Source organism: Spermophilus citellus (genome assembly GCF_964194105.1).
Source record: "Spermophilus citellus genome assembly, chromosome: 11".
NCBI lineage: Eukaryota > Metazoa > Chordata > Mammalia > Rodentia > Sciuridae > Spermophilus > Spermophilus citellus.
In genome coordinates, this window is record NC_138192.1 from 93663285 (window position 1) to 93686405 (window position 23121).

At 36.7% G+C, this 23121-nt stretch overlaps 1 long non-coding RNA gene across 1 annotated transcript in view; it reads left to right on the forward strand.

Annotated features, from left to right (window-relative positions):
- Positions 1–20126, forward strand: part of LOC308631299 — a 45503-nt gene extending 25377 nt beyond the window's left edge. Inside the window, exon 5 of the long non-coding RNA XR_014018162.1 lies at positions 18209–20126. This is a non-coding gene — a long non-coding RNA (uncharacterized lncRNA). The remainder of the gene's footprint in view (positions 1–18208) is intronic.
- Positions 20127–23121: the final 2995 nt, after the last annotated feature.

The window sequence follows — 23121 nt, forward strand, 5'->3', positions numbered from 1 at the left end:
ATCATGCACTCATAAAAACATTAAATATTTTAAAATGCATATCATTTAATTGTGCCCCTGCAATATATGATAGTTCTTTATACTATTTGCAAAATATTGCTGCCCTTCACATTTGGAAATGTTATTACAAATAAACATATGTAAGGTTGTATCTACCAGATCAATATGTGATCAATAATTCACTGCACACAAAGTGGAAAATACTATAGACATTATTGACAGAGTCTCACATTGTTTGTAGCTTTGTCTTAAAGTTGGGACTTCCATAAACAAATCAGGGTATGGAACTGAAATAATCAATCAAGAACTAGTCTAATTGATATACATGTACACATAGTATCTTTGTCTTTCATCAGCACTTGTTCTAAATGATGTCCTGAGTCTGATTGCATAGAGTTGGGTGGTCAGCCTGAAGCGGGCATCTTCCTAATTTATATTCTCTGTTCTGTTTTTGTCTGGCTCTTCAGTCTGCTTGATTCATCAGTTGTATCACAACACATCCAACCTAATCAAGTTGTGTCGAGTTGTACTGCCTTTCCATATCCTGGGTCCACACTTTCGGCACTATCTACTGAGGTCCAATGTTAACAACCACTATGCTCGTTCAACAAACAGGCACTGAGCTGGGATATAGACGTGATTCAGCCTCTTGCCCTTCAGTGAGAGATAGCAAACTGCATCTACTGATTTTGCCTGCCTCAGTCTGCACGATGCATGTTTCTTTCTTTTTTTTTTTTATTTCCATAGTAATAGTTAATACTTAAAGAACATCCGCTTTCACCAGAAAGTAACATTTTCACCCATTTAATTCTTTTTACAAATCTATAATATGGATAATGTTGTAAGTTCCATTTTATGGATTAGGACACTAAAGCTCAGAGAGAATGAGAAGCTCACCTAGGGTCACACATCTAAGGAACAATGAAGGAAGACTTTGAATCTGGATAGCCAGCTCCGGAGTCTGAGTCTGTGCTTGACACAATATTGGCTTATGTTTATTTTAGGGAAATTTTCCATCCTCATTGATAGAACCACGCTGGAATGATCAATTAAGACCAGAGAGGGCAGTCCTGACCCAGGCTACAAGGGAAATGGAATTGTGAGCAGAGGGACTGACCTGGAAATAATAGCTTGGGGCCATTCATCTGGATGGTGGTACCCTGAGATATCATTCATTTATATCTGCTGTCACAACATCTGGAGCTGCTCAGGTTCTTGCCCTTTCTCAAGGTTGGTTCCTCAGCTTTTTCTTCCACTGTGAAATCTGTCCTATATCTTTCCAATAATTTAACTTTTTGATTTAGTAAGCAATAGCCAATTACTACTGCTTTGCACCAAATTTCTACAATTTTGTTTAAATTGTGGAATTAGATGAGATGTTGTATTAGTAAATTCTATAATATTGTTTACAATTATAGAACCAGATGAAGTTTCAAACTTAGTTAAATTAAATTCTCTGGAAGTCATATTGTAAAATATGGTGTCTTTTTGACTTTTAGGACATGTTTTTGGGTGTTTACAGGAAATTTGATATGCAATGATTCTAATAGGTTCAAGCTTCCTACCTCACAACCTTTACAGTTTTGTTTGTTTTTAATTGATTTTGTTAACCTTCTTATTTTAGAACTTTATTATGTCAATCAATAATGAGTGACATGATGTCATAAAAGTTAGGTTTAAATTTTGTAGTCTTATTTGGACTAAGGAAATAAACAATTATAGATAATAAATAATTACATTGCATGTGCAGTTAACATTTATCTTAAAGTCTATCTACTTATGCATTTAATTGCAAATGCTTTGAAAGTTTGTTGAAAGATGAAAACTACTTTTTATAAAACACAAGATTCACACCTATGAAATCCCTGAGGATTTGAGAATATAAAATATTGTCAAGACTAACCAATAAAAACAGGTCACACAGAAATACACAGTTTGACCTCAGTGAATAAGGAAGGTATCTTGGCAAATGTTGTCAAACAATTATACTTAAAAATGTTTTACCACTGAACATTTTAAATTCACAGTTTAGAGGAAAGAAAATTATATTGAGCCCTCCTGTACTTACCACTTTGTTTCAACTAATATTAATTCATGGCCAATTTTATTTCTATATACTTCACCTACTTCTCTCTCTTAGATTATTTTGGAGCAAATCCCAAACATCATATCAATTCATCTGTATATTTTCCAGATAAATGTATAAAACAAATTTTTTTCTTCCTTCTCTCTCTCTTATATATATACAACATGATTATTACATCTTTTAAGAAGCTAACCCTTCCTTGGTATCATCAATGTCCACTCTGCAACCTTATTTGCAGCCTGGCCTTTTGGTAGGGGGGCTTAGGGTTTCCACATTGCATCCTCTTGCTCTCTCAGATGTCAGCATCACACAGCAAGCTCAGACTCACATGGTGTCTAATTCTAAGCATATGTTCCAAGCTTTTCTGCACTATGGTAGATGGCATACCACTGGGTGAAGCAATGCATCCTCAAAGGGGAAGTGACAAAAGCCCAGGTGTAACACTGAACCAATGGGGACAGGTATCTGTGGAACAGATTCCAGCCTCTGGTTCTTCGAGAAGATGATTCTTGGCAGCCTGCCATGTGCTTCTTGGCCCAAGAAGAGCCAGTCCCATATGCTTACAGTGGCAACCTTCCTAATGCACCTCTATGTTGGCTTTTCCTCCTTCCCAGAAATACTTTCTCTGTTCCCGCAGTTCTGTTTCCTGGAGTTACATCTCAAGTCCGTGGATGAGTACAAATGACGGTACCCTATATTTAAAAAATAATAATTTTAATCCCATTTTAAATGGCATTGCAATATGTTGATATGCCTCTTAATTCTTTTTCTAAACCTTGTGATAAAATGTATATAATAACACAGGGCTGAGATGCAGCTCAGTAGTTGAGCACTTGCCTCATGCACATGGCCCTGCGTTCCCTTCCATAGCATTGTAAAAAAAAACAAAGCAAAACAACAAAAAGCCAAAGTATATATTACATAGAGATAATCATCTTAACTCTCTTTAAGAGTGCAGTTCATTGCTATTAAGTACATTCACATAGTTGTGCAACCGTCCCCACCATCCATCTTTGATATCCTTAAACCTCGCACAACTGAAACTCTGGTACCCACCAAAGAGTAATTCTCCCTTCCTCCTAGTTCCCAGCCCCTGGCAACTGCCATTGTACTTCAAATGCTCTTATGACATTCTGTCTTTAGGGTTTTGACTTCTCTAGGTACTGCATGTAATGAATCATGTGTTATTCTCCTTTTCATTACAGGCTTATTCTACTTTGCACAATATCTTCAAGGTTCATTCACATTATAGTACATGTCAGAACTTCCTTCCTTTTGAAGCCTTAATAATCTGCCATTGTAGATATGTACCATGTTCGTCTATTGATAGACATTTGATTTGTGTATGCCTTTTAACCACTGTAAATAATGATGCTGTAAACATGAGTGGACAAATACTTCTTTGAGACCTGCTTTTGATTCCTTTGAGTATATACCCCAAAGTAGAACAATTGGGCCTTATGATGATTTTATTTTACATTTCCACCAACAGTGCTAGGGTTCCAATTTCTCCATATGCTCACCAACACTTGCTATTTTCTGTTCTTTTTGTATAAGTCATCATTATGACTTAATTCTATTCTAATCTATACATTTTTCTTGTTTCTCTATTGTTCCTTCCTCTTCCTTAAAGAAACAAGAATGTCTTGATTTTCCATAATCAGTTATTTTCCTGAATGTATGCACATACTGCTAACATACAATGCAAAATTTGTAAAAACATTAAAAATCCATTAGTATTGAATTTAAACTGGGAATATCAGTGTGGCATGGACAGATGACATATTTTATTCTGTTCCAAATTACATATTTCCTACTGTGCTCCTGGTAAAAGTCTAGAACAATGAGCACTGTGTGTGTGTGTGTGTGGGGGGGGTGTTGGGGATCAAATCCAGGGTCTTCTGAATGTTAGGCAAGTGTTCTACTACTGAGCTACAATTGCAGCCCTGGTTTGTGTGTTTAAAACCACTTTCACTAAATTTAACCATGCCCATCTTGGAGAAGAGGCTGATTTCTGGCCTTTATTAGGAACTGAACAAAATAGTCATGGAACTCTTGTCATACTTGAAAGTGAAGCCAGTATCAAAGACAGCTAGGATGTTTCAAAAGATCCATAAAACAACTTGAACAGGTGGTCACTGGCCAAAGATAGAATAACTTGTGCATTAGTAAAGATAATAAATAGTTGCAATGGATTAAAACATATCAAACATGTTTAAAGAAACATGTTCATAATGACACTAAAGCAGAAAAAAATACTTCATGAGTCAAATTGGAAGATGCTGAGGATCTACTTAATTATTTTGAAAAATGATAAGAAAATTGTTAGAATCTAATTTTTTATACTAACTGTACCTAAACCAACAAAATTATTAATGAAATTGTGTATTTTCATAAAATATTCTAGTTGATAAACAAAAAATGTAACAGTTTGTTAGTATTTTGCAACTCCTACTGATTTGGTATAACTCCCCATTGACCATCACCAAATGGAAGATGACCAGTCATGGACCTCCCATGGAAGTTCATAGCAGCCCCTCTGAAGAAGCCTTGTTAAAAAAAATAAAGCTTGAATCATATCAAAATTGTAGATTTAACTATTAACTTACAGGAATTTATAGATCAAGGGAAACAATTATGTTTTGTTTAACTTACATTATACACTTCTTAAAAAAATAATAGACACAGAAAATATGAATGAATGTGTATATTCATTATACAAAGTAAGCCCAGATTTCTCCAGAAATTTCCTACACAGGCATACAAATGTTTACTTAGTTCTTATTTTTGTCTTAGGGAGGGCCTAATGTTCATAGCAAAGGAGACTTTTTAAAAGAGATTGGCACTTAACATGATTCATGTCTATTATTTCTCCTGACATCTTATCTTCTTATTTGGCTTTTGGTTTTGTGGGATAAGATAAAAGAAAATTTCTAATACTCTGTAACACCATGTGCTTGGTTTTAGTAATCTCAGCTTTGATTTAGATTTTTAAAATGTTTTCTTCTCTGAAGAAGAAAAGAAAAAGTGAGACTCAAAAATGGGACCAACAGGGAAAAGGGCAGTTAAATTGGATTCTATAGTGTTCAGTTCCCTGAACACACAAATAATTCTATTAATTATCCTTTCTTCTGAGTTTTTGTAGTTAGGACTCTTTGTTCACTATTTCCTGAATACACGTCTTTCAGTGAATGGTGAAAATATGAAAGTTTTAAAAACGTGAAGTTAAAAGTTATTTGATTTACTTGGAAACCAAGGAAGAATTGTAGGAGTTCTCTATGTCAAGGCCAGGAATGTTTGGATCCTATTCAGTTTAATGATTAATACACAGTTCTTTTTTGTGTTAGACCAAAGTGCAAACTGTGAGATGACTCACAATGAATCTTCATTTACTTCTTAAATCTATTCATGATTATAATTTATTGCTAAAGATTTACTGAACAATGCCAATTAATTCCTTCAAACATTTAAGAGCCATTCATTATATATATGTTGAGTACCTGCTATTTGTTGGGTACTGAATTGCATCATGGGATGATAGCAATGAACAAGATCTATACATTGAATCCTCTCCAGGAAATTACAGGTTGGGGTTTCTAGGAAAGCATATGCCAAGATGGAATTAGTAGTGCAAGAGACTAATTGGAGAAAATGCTCATGAAGCATAACAGAGAAAGGGAATAGTGAGAGTATATGGGGAGTGACTCAGTCCATGATGCAGGTCTGAAAATGCTGCAGGAAAAGAATATGGAAGGAAGACTGGGCAGGGAGAACCTAAGATTACAGTGCATCCCAAGAAAGTCTCAGCTAGGTTGATGAGGAGCCCTGAGCAAAAGTTGCTCCTTGGGAAAGTCCCAAGGTTGGCCAAAAATGGTCCAGCTCTACTACTTCTGCTGGTCTTAGTGATTGACTCAGAGCAGCCCTGGGAGAGTCTGGCTTTCATTGAACATCATGGTGCATCCAGTAGGTACAGTATGTATAGGCTGTCAGCTAACTGTATAGGTTTGTTCCTGAAAGGGGAGGTAATAGGTATATTGCCATGACTGGTGTGGTAGAAAATACAAACATTAGACAAACTGATAACAAGGGTGAGGCACCCCAGAAAGGATGCCAAGGAGGTATTTTGGTGGTACAGTAAGGGAAGTTAACATGCATGTTCTTCCCTTGTTTTGTTCCATGTCATAGTAAACAATATTGCATAAATTCCCTCTCCTTGTGCCTTTCAGATGGGTTCAGCAGACAGGAGGCACAGGCAAGAAATTGGAAAGTGGGAAAGAGGAGAATCCAGTTTATTTCTCCTTACCTCTCTGCCTCCTCTCATCTCACCTCCCAGGTTTCATCTCTGATTATAAAGCCCTTAACTTTGTGGTCCTAGCTTCTTCTATATGGCCATGGATTCTGGGACACTGGTTGTGGCCACTGTTCTCTTACTCCATAGAGATCATAGGAAATTCCTGATTTAAATAAATATAGTAAATCTGTGTTGCTTCACTGTCCCTTGTTTGGTTTCCCAACTTTTGAATCACCTTTGTATAAATTTTTTGTATAAATCCCCTTTGACTGAGGTAGCTAGTGTGTTCACATTTCCTGTTGGCCTAGTCTGGAAGATGTCACAGGGAAGATTTCCTGATGGAATGACATTTAAGCCAAAACCTGGATATGAGCTATCCAAAACAAATTGACCATAATTGATACATACAATACGTGTACATATTGTTCATTTTGAATATAATGTGAGGGCTGTGGATGTAGTTCAGTGGTAGAGTGCTTGCCTGGCATGCATAAGGCCCTGGGTTTGAACCCCAGTACACCCCCCACACACACACACACATACATGCAGGTTAAAACAGTATGACAGCAAAAAATATAGATTCTGGAACTTCAGTGTTTGGGTTTAAATCCCACTTTTTAGATAAGTGACCTCAGAAAGTTCAATAAATTCTTTTGTGGTTCAATATCTTCCTTTGTAAAATGAATATAATAATACTATTATATTCTATGGAAACAATGAGAAGTGAATAAATTAATATGTAGACTCAACAAGGTTCGACATTATTCTTTTGCACATGCATATAGGACTTTGCAGTATATATGTATGCTAATGAGTACTCTGAGTCTTCAAGAGAACACTGAATACAACATAGACGACTTCTTCTTCTTCTCCTCCTCCTCCTCCTCCTCCCCCTTTTTCTTCTTCTTCTTTGAGAATCTAATATTCCAGAGGAGGATTCTTAAGACAGCCAGATCTTTTGTCACTTATTATAGGCCACCTTCTTTTTCTACCTGTATACTTGTAAATTTCTTACTAATGGTGGAAATTCAGTACTTTATTAGGATGGTCATGTCATAGGTCACTTTTAATAAATTTTGCTTCACATGCAGGGATATCTTATTATTTTTTCGATTTTGTTTATTTATTTCTTCCTATGAAATGTGTTTTTCTGCTCTATTAGTCCGGGGCAAGACAGTGCTTTACTTTCAAGTACAAAAGACATGTTTCATAAAAAACATTAGGAATTGATAAGCAATGGTATAGGTAATGGTGCATGTCATCCTACTTAGGCCAAATCTGGAGATATTTCTATCATTGTTTGGACATTTGATGGCATCTCTGATGTCGATGGAACTCTGCCCAGATGCTGGAGGCTGCAGAATCAGTTGCATCTGCTTGTTCAGCTAGAAAGCTGTCTTTGCTCTGAGTCTATTATCTTTTCTCTGCAATTTCATAACCCCCATCTCTTTTTTGTTATCTCAGCCTCATTTGGAGCATTGTGGGGCTTTCACCTGCAAGCAACACTAGGCTTGATTCACTGAATACAGCTCTGGACTGTGGCCAGTAATGAGCTACAGATTTCTCTACATCATAGAAATGATGACGATTTAACTGGCAGAGAGATGTGAGGTGGATTTGCTCACATTGGAGATGCAATCTCTGTAATTCTTCATTGCATGCATCTGGAAGCATGAGCTCTGAAGTCACCACAAAGGACCATCTTGGGAATGAGCACTGTTATTGGGGATAACCCAGGCTTCCAGGATCATTGCGTATGCCAATGCGATAGTGATTAAAAGCAAGCATTCTGGAGAAACAGGCTCAAGTCCTTGCTTTTCTCCTTTTAACTGTGTGACTTTTGACCAATTATTCAACCCTGATAAGCTCTCCATTACTATTCAATACAATAGGGATGATAATAAAACCTACATCATAGGGCTATTTCGGATTGGTTATTTAGATAATGTTCTATGTGGTAGTTGTAATTATCACTGGTCAGTACCTAAATCAGGGCCGTGTGTTACCACTCTGTCTCTCCTACTTTTACCTAATATATAGAGTTATTCTCCCTTAAAATAAGGAATTTGGGTTGTCACTCTCATATTTAGCTCTTGAGGAAAACAGCCCACAATCTGGACGGGGATCAATGAATTGGACATTTGAAATAGCATTCAGTTTTTAGCAAGAGGAAACTGGAGGAGAGTGCTGGAAGTGTAAAGCCCTATTTCTTAAATGGCTTTGGACTGGGCAATTCTATTTTCTCCTCAAGGAAGATCAATTATCCAGATGTCAGATTTCTGCCACTTGCTCTTCTATTCTGTTCTTTCTCTCTGACTTTTTCATTTCTTTTTCCTTTACCTTTGCTTTCTGTAAGAGTGTATCAAATCGTTCTCCACAGCCCAGCTTAATGTTCTGCAAGCTCAATTTAGCTCTTCAGGACTTTGAGAGAGATCTTTTAAATACTGTCACAACATTATTAGTTACCTAACATTGTTTATGGTTTTTTTTCCCCTAATACAGTCAACTTCCTTTCAAAAATGTCTTCCTATATCTTATCTTTCATTTCATTTTACTTTTTATTTTAATATTATGAAAGCAATGTTCTAAAATATTTGTTCCTTGGAACAAATCTTTGTAAAAATACAGTCATCCAGCTTTTATCATGCTGTCTTGGTTTTCTTGCCAAAACTTTTCAAAGGCTTTAACACTGTTTATTTTGTATATTCTTATCTCTGATAGAAGGCAGGTCTATTTTGATCTGCTATTTGAATAAAAATTAACATGGCACATATTCCTTGGGTCTGCTCATGGTGTAGCTTGACATTTCCCACTCCTTCTTTTTATTTTTTTGTTGAAAGAGATGATATAGATTTATATTAATCATTTGTTATTAGGCTGACAGAGAGGAATGGAGAGAAAATTGAGGTGTAGGCAGTCTACGGAAGAACCGAAGGAAAACAGTCCTTTTAATATTTGTTGAAGTGACCGGCTTTTCATATCTAATTTTCCCTTGAACCTAGTGATTGCTTTTAGGTAAATAACATTGTTTTATTGTTTACCTGCCAATCCGGGCAAATGTTGTTTAGTTTAGGAAAATGCCTTTGAGTCAGGATGAATATATCATTGGATGGGAAGATGTCTGTCTGTAACTCCTTTTTGCATGGTCTTGTTTATTTTTTCAGCCCAGTGTTTCTGCCTCAGAGCAGCTGTGTGTGTGTGTGTGTGTGTGTGTGTGTGTGTGTAGCACTGAAACAAACTCTAATGTAGAAAGTTCCTATTTTTCACAGTTCCCTTCCTTCTTTCTTTCCTTCATTCCTTCCCTCCCTCCCTCTCTGACTTTTCTCTCTCACTCCCTTTCTGTTATAGGAAAAAATTCCTCATTGATTCAGAAAAGCACTCCATCACTTTGGAGAGGAGTGACTTCTTCTTTTTTTTTTTTTTTTAAGAGAGAGGGAGAGAGAAAGAGAGAGAATTTTATTATTTATTTATTTATTTTTTAGTTTTTGGCAGACACAACATCTTTGTTTGTATGTGGTGCTGAGGATCGAACCCTGGCCGCACGCAAGCCAGGCGAGCACGCTACTGCTTGAGCCACATCCCCAGCCCCAAGGAGCGACTTCTAACAGGAAGTTGGGGTCAGTAGAAATCCTTACCTCTTTTTCTGTTAGGCATGCTTTGCTCCCAGGAAACCGATTCAGGGGTTCCAAGTAGAGTAGTTCTTATCTGTCCCTTGCCTCATTTTCTTACAACTGTTAATGGCTGGACAGATTGTCACTGTACAGGGGAACCCAAGAGGGGACTGACTCACATACTCCTGCTGACTAAGCTGCGTGACCTCTAGCAGGGCTCCTTCCTCCCAGAGGAACAGGCACCATCTACAAATTATCATAAAGACATTGTTTATCTGCCCAGTGTGGGGACTTGTGTCCTCTCAGTGCAAATGCCTATTTCTAATTTGCACAAAAGATTACCCTGGGCTATTCATGGTCTGTGCAACATTAGGTGAGTTTGTGGGACATGCTTTAGCTCTTGGTGACTAGCTTCAGTTTTATTCCATCTGGGCCATTTCTGGGAGAAACTCTTGGATACTCTTTGCTTATTTTTCAGCTGGTATGAAGAGAAGATTTGATCCTACTTTTCTGTTCTCACTTTTCTGAGAAGTCCATACTTTATTTTAAGAGGTGTATTAAATGGTTAAAATTCTGAAAAGAATGAGATGAAAGAAGAAAGGCAGGAAGGAAAGAAGAAAGGAAATGTCACTGTCCTAATCCTGTCTTTAGTGTGCTGAGTTTCTTACCCTACTATTATAGGTAGGCACTGTTAATTATTATATTTGCATATACAATGTATTTATGCACAAACAAGTATAAATTCTTTTCTTATTTCACTATCATATATTTAAATAGAAGGGTATGCCATATGGCTTAGTTTGAATTTTTATTTTCATCTAACAATATCTTCAAGAACTTTGCAAATTTGAACACTGACTCTTCATTTTTTTTATCCAGCAGCATAGTGTTCCACTGCATGGGCAATTCGCTAACCAGTCTCCTCTCGATAAACATTAAGGATGTTTCCAATCAATTATTCTTACAAACAATGTTGTAGTGAATAACCTTGTAATTATGTATTTTTCATATGGGAAAATATGTCCATATGATAAATTCTTAGAATCAGAGGAGCTGAATGAAATGGTATTTGATTTTTTTAATACTAGTTGATATTGCCAAATATCTCCCATAAGGTGTTAGTAAGTTATATTTCTATCAAAAAATTTTGAAATGATTGCTTCCCTTAAAACTTGCTAGAATAGTGTCTTGTCAAGTTTTAGGTTTTACCCATGCTGATTGGTAATATTAGTTTTTTAAATTTGCATACTTTTATCATGAGTGTTTATCTTTTCATATGAGCCATTTATATTTTACTTTCTATGGAGTCTGTTATATCTTTTGTTCATTTCCCCCCTTGGGTTATTGGTCTTTAATTATTTAAACCAATTTTAAAAGCATTTAATGTATAATCTAGTTCTTTCATTGTTTAATGTGTTAAAAATACTTTTCTAATGATTGTCTTATTTTGGTTCATTTTTATTTTACTGGTCATGTAGAACTCTGTCTTAAAAAGATTTAGTTGTAGATGGATACAATACTTTTTAAATTTTATTTATTTATGTAGTGCTGAGGATAGAACTCAGTGCCCCACACATATGAGGCAAGCACTCTGCCACTGAGCCACAACCCTAGCCCTAGAACACTTTTTTAATGTAGTAAAAAAATGTCAATCTTTTTTGGCTCCTGAAATTTGAATAATATTTTGAAAGAACTCCTTGAAACACAGTTTATAAAAAAAATGTTTCTTTCTGTGATTTAATTATTTACTTGTAAACCATTGATTGATTTGGAATTTGTTACTATAACATGTAAGGTGCAAGCTATGGATACAGTTATTTTTCTAGATGCAAAAATAAGACATACAATGATCAACACTTTTATTTAATCTTATACTAGAGAATAGTTCATCTAATTAGACTAAACAAAGAAAATAGAGGTACAACAATTTTAAAGAAGTTTAAAAATTTAGCATTTTTGCAGATTATATGATTGTATACCTGGAAAACCCAAAAGAATAAACTAAAAAAGAAATACTAAAACAATAAGAGATTAAATAAGATAGTATAGTAATACTTTTATATATAAAAATCAATAGTTTCATCTACAAATGTCTAGTATAAGATCAAATAGAAGAAGAGAACTCATATATGGTGGTAGCATAAAAAAAATAAAAACCTAGAAATACCCTTTGAAAAGTATATGCACAATCTATATAGAGAAAATTTTAGAATGCTTTTGAAGGGCACACATACACACACACCAAAAACAAAACAAAACAACAACAACAAAAAAACTATTGAACAAATTGGGAGATGCATCATGATTTGATAGAAATAGTCAATAAAGATATCATTCTCCCTAAGTTAATTTGTATATTGGCATCCCAATAAAAAGATCAATGGTATTTTTGAAATATTCATGCAGGTGTCAAAGAATACATAGAACAATAAATATTAATAGCTAGTAATATTTTGAAAATGAACACAAAGTGGGGGCTAACACTTTATATTAAAAATATTACAGAGCCTTGGAACTTATCGCAGTTTGCTACCAGAGAATAAATAGATCAGGTGAAAAAGTAGGAATTCAGACATGAACTTCAAAAAATAATGGAAATTTTGTACACAGTAAGGGTACAGTCTCAACTTAGTGGGAAAGAGATGATGTTGGAACAACTTATTTATTTCAAGCTGAAAGTTGTGGATCACTGTGTAATAAACATAATGATATTTACAAAATGCATCAGGGTTGTCCCAGATCCTGAAAAGGCTAATGAGATTGAAAATGCACGTTAGACTCTGACTAAATCCACAAAGAGTTTGAGATAGATAGATAGAGGGGAGAGAGAGAGAGAGAGAGAGAGAGAGAGAGAGAGAGAGAGAGAGAGAGAGAGAGAGATATTGTTCTTGTATTCAAATGAAGTAAGTTACTAAATTCCATCCACAGTGATCAGGGCAGAATTTATATGTATTCATTGTTCTATCCTCTGGTGTGTAGGTATTATGGAAAGAGAGAGGCAATTAGATATTTTACAAAGGCAAGAGAGAGAATACTTCTAAACTCTAGGAGTCATTCTTAAAATTTGCAATAATCCACTGAGCTTATCAAGGAAACTGGTGGTATTCTTTAATGATTTTTAAAATACCTGTTTCAGTGAGTATAAAGGAAATTCTGGAATGAGAGGATAGGGGACCTTGTCTTATAAATAATTTTTGCTTTATTTTAATACTATCACAGAGAAGACATATAGGCCATTGCGAGTCAACAGAATGCAAGATATGGGTGGAGGCAAGCTGTATGTAGCCTTAATTGCTTTTATTAGTGCTCAGGAATTTTGGGGGAAGTAGCTTGGCTTATAGACACAGCTCCAGGTTTTTCATCTCCAGGTGCTCTTATCCCAGGTTTCTTGTTTTATTGCCTAGCTTACCTAATTTCACTTTCACCATCTCCTAGGTTAAATTTGAATAAAAATTCTTCAGATCTTTCTGCAATATTGGGCAAGAGAGCTGTGTTGTGCAGATTAACTAATTCAGGGTCTTAAAGTCATTTGATTCAGGGTGCAGTATAAATGCAAAGCAGGATGCATCATAAAGCAAAATGCTAATTATTGCAGGCAATGCAGATGCTACCTTTAAAGGTGCCAGATGTGTATCACCTCTCAATAGCACAGGCTGGCTCCTGAAAAAGAATACGAGACATGGGATGTATAAATTGAGCAAAACAAATCACTTGGAAGAATAAAAACCACTGAGTAAATCAGTGATTATCAGAAATGTTAGAAGGCTACTTTCTGGAAGACATCAGGTCAAATGGGCAACAAAAGATATGGTTAAAAAACAAAACAAGGGGCTGGGGTTGTGGCTCAGTGTTAGAGCGCTTGCCTGGCACATGCGAGGCACTAGGTTTGATCCTCAGCACCTCATAAAAATAAATAAAATAAAGGTATTGTGTCCAAATACAACAAATATATATATAAACATTTTAAAAAACAAAACAAAACAAAAAACCCTCAGCTTCCATATTTGCTAAAACACTGAAGAATTGTATTCTTGTTTGTCTTCTTTTACATTGTTTTGTGGTTTAATCAAAGTGGAATGGTGCTTACTACTAAGGTCTACCCTGGACATAATTTAATCTAAAGTATGAGAATTTTTCAATATACGTTTTTGTTTTCCTCAGTGTAGGCTCAGGATTTTAAAGCAAAACTCAGTATTTAGTTTATACAGATTTATTCTTTATTATGAAGACCAAGTAAACTTTAAGTGTTCATGTCGATAATGATTGTTTCAACTACCCATGAGATTAAGGTGGCCTTTTAATTAATTTATTTGTATCACATATCCCAAAGGGTTGTTTTAGAAGGGACATAATTTGTAAAAAAAAAAAAAAAAGACTAGAAGAAGACATATGGGACATGAAAAGGAAAAGGAGGTGTATGCTAACTACAAGGGCAAAAGGGACCTCTGATGACACATGAGAATTTCTCTGTGGCAAGGTCAGAGGAGGGGAGCCTAAGAAGTTGTGTAATTTTTGTCATCAGGATGGAGTGAGCATATCAATTCTTCAGAAGGGATAGTGTCAGCATTTCATTCTAAATAAAATTTAATGCACAGAATCAAATAAAGGAATGCCCAAGAAACATAAGGTTTTTGATGACAGTTTTACAAAATATGAAGAAAAAACTTGTAAAATAAATTTGGCTTCACTCTGAAAATTATAATATCCTAATTTAGGATAAGAGAGAAAAATGAATCTGCAACATCATAAATATTTAGTGCTGGGCTCTTTTATCTTGTGGCAGACTTCTCTATTTAGCTATCACAGAGACCCCAAAGTCCAATATGAATATAAAAAAGGAAAAAAAAAACAAGTATTCCAGAAGATTCTATTATTCATCCTATAGAAGGAGCTTTATATCAGGATAATTTCTTGATTGTTTTTTTTTTCTGGCATGCTTCTTTATTTCTATAATTCCCATCTGTCTAGCATTATCCCACCTAATAACATTTAATATTTCTCCACCTCTGTCTTTGTGCTCATATCTTTAGGAAATCAACAGTTACAGAAGTGATGACAAAGATAATGACAATTCTATTCTACTCTCTGTCCTCTTTCTTCTTCCCCTTCCCAGCCAAATCTCTGGATATTCCAGCCTGTTTCTACTCTTCCATTTTCCTGTGCTTTTCTCGATTTGCTGTCCTCTGGCTTCTCCCTCTCCTCTGCAGGAAAACACCTCTTGTCAGTCTCTAATATCATCCTCATTGCTAAATCCTAAGGATGCTCTCAAGATGTTAGGTTCTTCTAACCTCTTGGAGATGACAAATGTCTGCTCCTTTCTTGATACTTCTTTGCTCTGTGACTCATTCTTTCAGTCCCCACTACTCCGATGACTTGTTCTAGTGTCCTTCGTGTTCTTCTCTTCTTAGGCAAATCTCTTACATTTTGGTGGAATCCTCTTCCCGTCTTCCATTTTGCATAATGGCAGCACATTTGCCGTGGGGGTCTCATATGCTCCCATGGCTATAATTACTGTCACTTTCTTGAACTTCAGATTTCATATCCAGCTCCCTGCTGGATGTCACCTACTGGATAAACATCAGACCTGTCCAGCCTGAACTCATCACACAGTTCCCTAACTTGCTCCTTATATAGATCTTGCACTTCCATCCACCCCAAAATGCAGAGGCATTCTTATCTTTTCCTCTGTCAACCTCGTCTCTAGTAAGTCATTACATTTTGTTGTTTCTACCCTCCAAATACCTCTCAAGTATATGCAGTTCTTTCTAGCCCTCTGCTACCATCCTGGATCAGGCAATTACAATCTCTCACCTAGAATACATTTATCACTTACTTGTCTCCTTGCCTGTGGCCTTGTTCTTCTGTCAGTGGTTTCCACTGTAGCCAGGGTTCTTGGTACCAAGGAATTCAGATTATGCCATTTCCAGGCTTAAAACCCTTCAATGACTCCCTATTCTCTTATAAAGAAGTTCATACTGGTTGATAGAGCTTATCAGACCCTTCATGATCTTGTTCTCGTTTTCCTCTTTGGCTTTATTTTTAGAGGAGGTGTGAGGGAACTTACTTCAAGTCTCCATACTATGAGTACAAAGTACCTAGTTAGGAACACAGATTTAGACATTCAACTATACGGGTTCAAATTCCAGCTTGTCACTTAATATTATGACCTCAGGTAGCTAGCTTACTTAAGTACTCAATCTCAGATTCCCATCTATAATATAGAATAATGATGAAATTATTATGAGGATTAGATGAGTCAATGAAAGTAAAACATTTAGAGCATGCTGGGGCATACTCAGTAAAATCACCTTCTATCTGCTATTACCACTAGCCCTAGCACTGAAGATCGTGGGACCCCACATTTGTGATTCAAAATCAAAACAATTCAGAATTTTACAGTCCATTTTAGGCAAAAAGTGAGACTAACAAGGGTGTGATGTTTTTCAATGATGGCTATTTTGATCTTTTTTGGATATACCAGATTGAAAAAAAAAAAAAAAAGAGAGGGCCTAAGCCTTTTGCTTAGGGGCTCTCTTTGCATTCTGTATTCCCTCAATTTTCTGATTACCATTCTATGTCATAATTTCTTCTTGTTTTACCTCCCATTATAATACTATTGCCATGAAGGCAGAGTCAACTTTTATCTTATACACTTTTTAAATGCTCTCTGCTTGGCATTGTCTGTGTTCAGTAAATCAGAGAATGATTGAAGACCAGGAACCTCACTTTTCTTTAGTTATCATGTCCGTAGGGCAGAAAAAATAATAGTAAATTTATATATATATTTTCAAGTACTATTTGTTTATTTCTTTTTCCTTCTGACATTGTGCCTCTGCATTAAACACTACTCATAACCAAATGAATTACTAGCTTGGTCTTTGCTATTTTAAAATCCAAGTGATAGTAAAAAATGAGACTTCTAAGATTCTGAAGACCTTTTCAAAACTTGGCAGGATGGTTCTCTGTGCTGAATTTTGAAAACCTGGTATGAAGGCATTGGTTTTGAATCTGTGATCCTAAGTCTAACCTAGAACTCTTAATGGTGGGAATCTCAGTCTGGGGCTGACTGGTGAAGAGGAAATCTTTGAGCCCTCCCAATCGGGGTCTTGGAGAAGTTACTCGTTTACCTCCAACAGAGAAGTTCTTACGTTTCAGACTTGAAGCCCCTAGGAAGTCCCTGATTCCCTGTTTGGCAGTTAGGTGCTGAGATTTCATCTCACCATTATAAATTATTCAACAAACATTCATAAGTTCTTCCTAGGAGGTTTGTTCTAGCGCCTGCAGAGGCATTATGTAATACACAAAGACAAAGACTTGGGCCTGCCCTTCAGAAGTGCAATCCAGAAATCACCTGCTGCTCTTAGAAAAGTCTACCCCATGTCTTCAGGGAAATCCAATATCTGCCCTAGCAGTTTTGCAAATGCCCAGGGAGTTCTGCTTCCTCTCATCATCTTGGGCTCTGATGTTTTACTGACACTGGATTTGTATTGTTTATTTTGTGTCCTCTGGTTGTTCCTTTATCTCTGTTCTGGCATTGACTCAGACATAGGAGGTCATTTCGTCTCCATGATTATTTTCCTCAGACTCTCAAATATCACCATTTCAAAATGGAAAATAATCTTTTCTCATACTTGTTTGTACTGCATGATCCAACTTTCTCCATTCCCTACCTATAAGCTCTTCTTGAGCTTCCTCCGCATGGCAGTTATTCTCCAATGCACTCTGCTAAACAGTGTTCCAACTGTTCCATCCATGTCCCCCCACCTCTTCCTTTCTCCCTCATTATGTGAGTAACATCACCACCACTATCCTGGTCCTGACTCCTCCAAAGGCATGAATGAATATAGTCACAATGGGCTTCAAAAACATTTTTTTCTCTTTCCTTTACAGAAGTGTGACACCTAGGGAAAACTTGGAAGAAGAATAATTTATTTATTGAATTCTTTACTTCAACAATTGAAGGACAAGGACCAAGCCTTGTTTGCCATTGTATTTCTATCACCTACACACAGAATAAGTACTCAACAAATATTTATTATGCAAATAAGTTTACAATTCCAGGAGACCTGCACTGAAGTTAAATATGTTCAGTTTCTCTATAAATAGCTCATCACCACCTAGTGTTCCTATTCTCTAACATATGCTGTATTCTTGTTATATGTCAGGGCACTATAAATTTGAAAACAGGTATTGTTCATCTGGCTTGTATTCTGTTCACAGCATTCTCATTGATGTCTAAGGCAAAACAGTGAGGATCTGGCAAAATGTTTTGGCTGTACAGACTGTGGAACTGTTTTCTTCAGGTACCATGGCTGCCAATATCCCCAAGATGGAATGAACTTTTGACTCTGGGCACCAGATAAAGCTTCAAGCTGTTCCCTGTAGGAGTGAGGAACTTGGAAGGAGTTAAGGACTTCAATGGCTTTCGCTAATGCTCTTAGGCAGCTTCACCTATTTTTGCCTAAAAAGCACACAGAACAGTTAAAGATCAAGGCTTGTTTTAAATATGTCATCCAGGACTCCTGGAAATCCAGGTATTGGAAATAATGTCTGACAATTGTTTTCTTCTTTAAATAAACCCCAACAGCTTTGCCACCAGCAGTAAGCTCCTGTGTATTAAGGCAATGTGTCCTTGAAAGGGGTTTCATCTCTTCTTACATATCCCGTTTATTTTCTCAGGTGGAATGATCTCAAAAAATACCATTTTAGCTTAATGAAATTACCAGCCTGGACGAAAAGCTTTATGTTTGAATAGAACATTTTTTTACTTCCCAAGTACTTTTTCAATAAGAAAACTGACGGTGATATAGCTGTTGACCTTAAAGATGAAATATTTGCCTTTGCATGCTGTGTACTTTCTCAAGAGAAAGTTGTGCTATTTTCCTGGTCCTTCAGTGAAATATGATGGTCCCTCACACAGGTAGAAATGCTTTGGACCTTAGATCAACAATGTCACAGTCTTCCTTGCTTTTATCACCCATAGCCTGCATTTTGTCTGGAAGCCAGTACACGAAAGCTGCTGCTGCTGTTTGAGCCGATTTCTTTGTTGTGTTCTCTTCTCATTTTGAAAACCATAAGAATTGCTACTCAATAAAAAAATAACAGTTGAGCTTCATTTCAGTATTGGTATTGTGGCTCCAGCTGCGAGCACTGCAGCATGCTCTGGAGGAAACTTTTAGGAGTCTCCATAATTTCTTCCTGACCCCAGCTGGTGATCAGTTTATGTCCTGAAGCTTGCGGATGAATAGCCCTTCTAATTCCCATCCTCGTGTGGGTGCGTTCTGGCTTGCCCTATCTGAATAGAAAATCTGAAAGGTGACAGTGTTTTGAAATGTTATTCTTCTGGAAACAGGAAGAGAAACACCTTAGATTAATAGCCTTCTTATTTACTAAAAAGAGAAAGCATATTTTGTGTGTCATATTAGAATGCAATGCAACAATTCTCACCTAGTACGGTGTTTATGGTCCATTTATGATTTTGTTCTCTTCCTTTTCCTTTAACATATTATTTCTCATTCGATCAATCACATAATCATTCTATCATTTTTATATTCTTTATTCATATATTCTTTTATTCAACTCACATCTATTAAGTATCTTTATATGCAAGATATTGTGTATGATAATGGCCCCTGCCATTCTTGATTTTTTTTTTTACATCCACAGTTTACAAGCTCATAGGGCAAATAATAATTGAATATAGATGTATATAATAGGGGCTGATTAAAAATACTCTGCTGTTTTAAACTTAAGAAAAAACAGTTTACAAATTATTTTCACCTGATTTAATTCATGTCCATACTACTTAAAGAGTCATAAGTATCAGAATCCACATTGTATTGTTCCCTTTCTTTTGTGATTACCAATTGTATCCACTTAGCATTGAAACTACACTGACACGATGTATTTGCTTTTCTGAAGATTTTGTGAAGGAATGCACCAGGACATTTCTTTCGTCATAGCCTTTTCCCCTTTGTCACTGACGTTGTCACTAGGTGGCTGCTTGTCCTACTCATCCCAAGATGCTTTGGAAAAGGGGACATGTTGTAATTAGAGTCTGCACAGGGAAGTGCAAATGCCAAACTGGATTTCTGGTTGGGATGGTGGCAAGAGACAAACAAACTAATGTAAAATGTACCAGTAAGTACCATTTAAAATATGTGCAAAGAAAAAAAAGGCTTCCTTTCTCTAGAAGATTGAGTTAATTTACCTTTAAGAAGGGACACAACAATCTGGAGCAGATTGTACTGGCTATTTAACCCACAAAGGGGAAAAATAAAATTATATCTCCCAAATAAACTTTAGTCTCAATTACAATCTCTATGGTCTCTTCTAGCTCTAAAATTCTATGATTCTAATTATGCTCTCCTTGAATTTGTTTCCATTGCTCTATCAATAAAAGGCACAAGGCTGCTTCTATAAAACTCAGAATCAGGTGGAGATATGAAAATAACCAGTCAACATGACAGATATAGAAAGTAGAGCCAGATTATTTTTTTCCTTAGTTCTATGGGTCATTCCACTTTGCATTGTGTGAGTATAATCTGGAAGAAGAACCACCTGGTGAACATAAGATGAGTGACCCAAAGGTAGATTATTAACTACAAATTATTCTATACTGGGTAGTTAGACATATTTAGATTACCTAAAACTACAGTTAGAGAGGTTTTTTCCTTTTAGTGCACTTTCAGAGTCATTATCATCTTTATATTCATAACTGTTCTGTGATATAGATGATGTGTTTATCAGCATGACCCAAACCAAAGGTTCTGAAAATCATTTTTTCTTTCTCAAAACACCTGAGTGACACAGTGCACTCAAATCAACTGGGTGCTGGAGACGGCAGTTTCTCAACAGGAGGGCTTCTGTCCTTCCTCCCAGGAGGTATGTTGGAAATTTGAGGATGGTCTTAGCTTCACTCTCAACCAAGAGTGATGCTCCACCTAACCTCTTCTGGTTGTAAACTACTTCTGAAAAGCTTCTTTGATTATCAAGAGTTCTGTAGATATCAGAGGAGGGAGCTCACTCAACCCAAGTAGAGATGTTAGGAGTGAGAAATATGTGGGAATGTCACTTTAAAAAAGAGTTTTCATTTCAAATGGTTTGGGTGGACACAGAGACCATGGATGTTACCTTGGAAGGAACCTTTTAGAGAACAATGGGACTAATCAACTGTGTGTGTTATTTTCTTCGGTTAATTAAATTGTCTTACTAACTTGGTTATTAGGATCCTGGCTTTTAACTTATATCCCAGGGAAGACTCATGATTATAGGCCAATCTGCACGTGGTATGTTCCATAAAATAATCTTCACAAACATAAACCTTGTTATCTTGCTTTGAAAGAAAGTGAATACTGGAAAAATTTATGAATGTTAGCTAACTTTTATCAGAGCACTTGGGTTATTTGTTTTTCTGCTCATATGATATTTCTATTTTCTCCATAAACACGATTTCATTAGTAACAAGGCTCTTAAATTAGAAAAAGGTGGTGGGAATGGAGAGCAGGATCCATGCAAGAGATGTGAGAGAGTTAATCTAAAAAGTTCATATCAATTTGGATGTGGGAAACAAGAGGAAGAGAAGATGATTCCAAGGTTTTGCACCTGATGAATACTGAGATAACAATGTTATTCATGGAAACAGGAACACAGAGTGAGGAGTTTGGGACAAGTAGAATTTGAGGTGGTCAAGCATATGGCTTGCCAGCTCAGTGTACATCATTAGTATTCTCCAACAGACCAGTGGTAATTTGAGCCTGCAGGTTATAGATGGCTGGGTTTCCATAGCTGTAATAGTTGAAATTACAGGAATAGATAGGATGCATTGCTAAAGAGATAGTTGAAATTGTAGGAATGGTTGGGATGCAAGTATGAAAAGGGAAAGTATACAAAGGAGATTTTTGGAGATAATCCATGGGAAGTACAGCTGATAAATATGCCAAGTAGGCTTTGTTAAATGCACAAATTAAAAACGCACCTCTGAAATACACAGTGTCTCTGGAATCATATAGCATTGTACGTGTTGGCACAGGAATGTTGTCAAATATTAGATCCTGATTCTACTTTTTAAACAAGCAGAGCAAAGGTGACACGATTTGTGCATCTTCACTGTTGTCAATCCTGGCACGGTGTTTATTTTCAGCTGGGGAATGTACTCCTATGTAAAGATTTAATGGAAAAAAAAAACGAAAGAAAGAAAGAAAAAAGGAAGGAAGAAAGAAGAAAACAAAGCCAGCACTCCAGGTTTGAGGCAGGGAGTAACTCCCGGTTTGTAACAGGAACACTTCCCAGTTTGTTTAGCTAGTGACCTCCAACTTGATTCAGAAGAAGTAGTATTCACTGCAGAATGAGAAATGATTCATTTCTGGTTCAACTGTAGCCTTGGGCCTGTTCCTCCATAAAGAATTGCCGGGTGAGCTTGATTATATTCCTAGGCTCAGAGGCTGGCACTTCCAGAAAGTGCTCTCTTAATCATTTCACTCAGGTCCTCAGCCTGACAGCGCCAAGAGCCCCAAAGGGGAATCGCCACAGGCTTATCCGTTTTCCACCAACATCTTAAGGGATTTCACTCCTCTTAGGGATTCTGTGGGCTGGGGTGTCCTTTGCCTTGTCCCCTCTCCATTTCCCGCCCAGTGTGTTGACTGTAGGGACTAATTGCTGCAAGCCACATAAGTCATCATAGTTGCTAATGGGTTCTGAAACGCCTCTCTTCATTCTAGCTCGCTTACAGGTCTCTGACAACCTCTCTATCTTGCTTCTATCTTTCTTCAGCTTTATTTCTTTTCACAAACTCTTTCCCAGTGTCCCCTCCCCTTTGACAGCCTATTTAGTCCTCTGCTCTCCCGAGTGGAGAGAGAGTTGCTCAGCAGAGTGTCATGCTGTAATGGAAACTAGGTCCCACGGGTGCCCACTGCCTGTCCCTGAAAGCTTTTTCATCTTGTCCCTTGTTACCCCAGAGAATAATTACTTCAAAGACCAGTCCCAGTGCCTGGTATTTCAGTTTATCTCATTACCTCCGTTTTTTTTTTTTTTTTTTTTTTTTTTTTGCCAAGCCCGCCGGTGATGCCAGAAATCAAATCAGGGTTGCTGGCAGTATTGCCTGCCGAGCATGTTCTGCCTCTCCACTGCCCGAC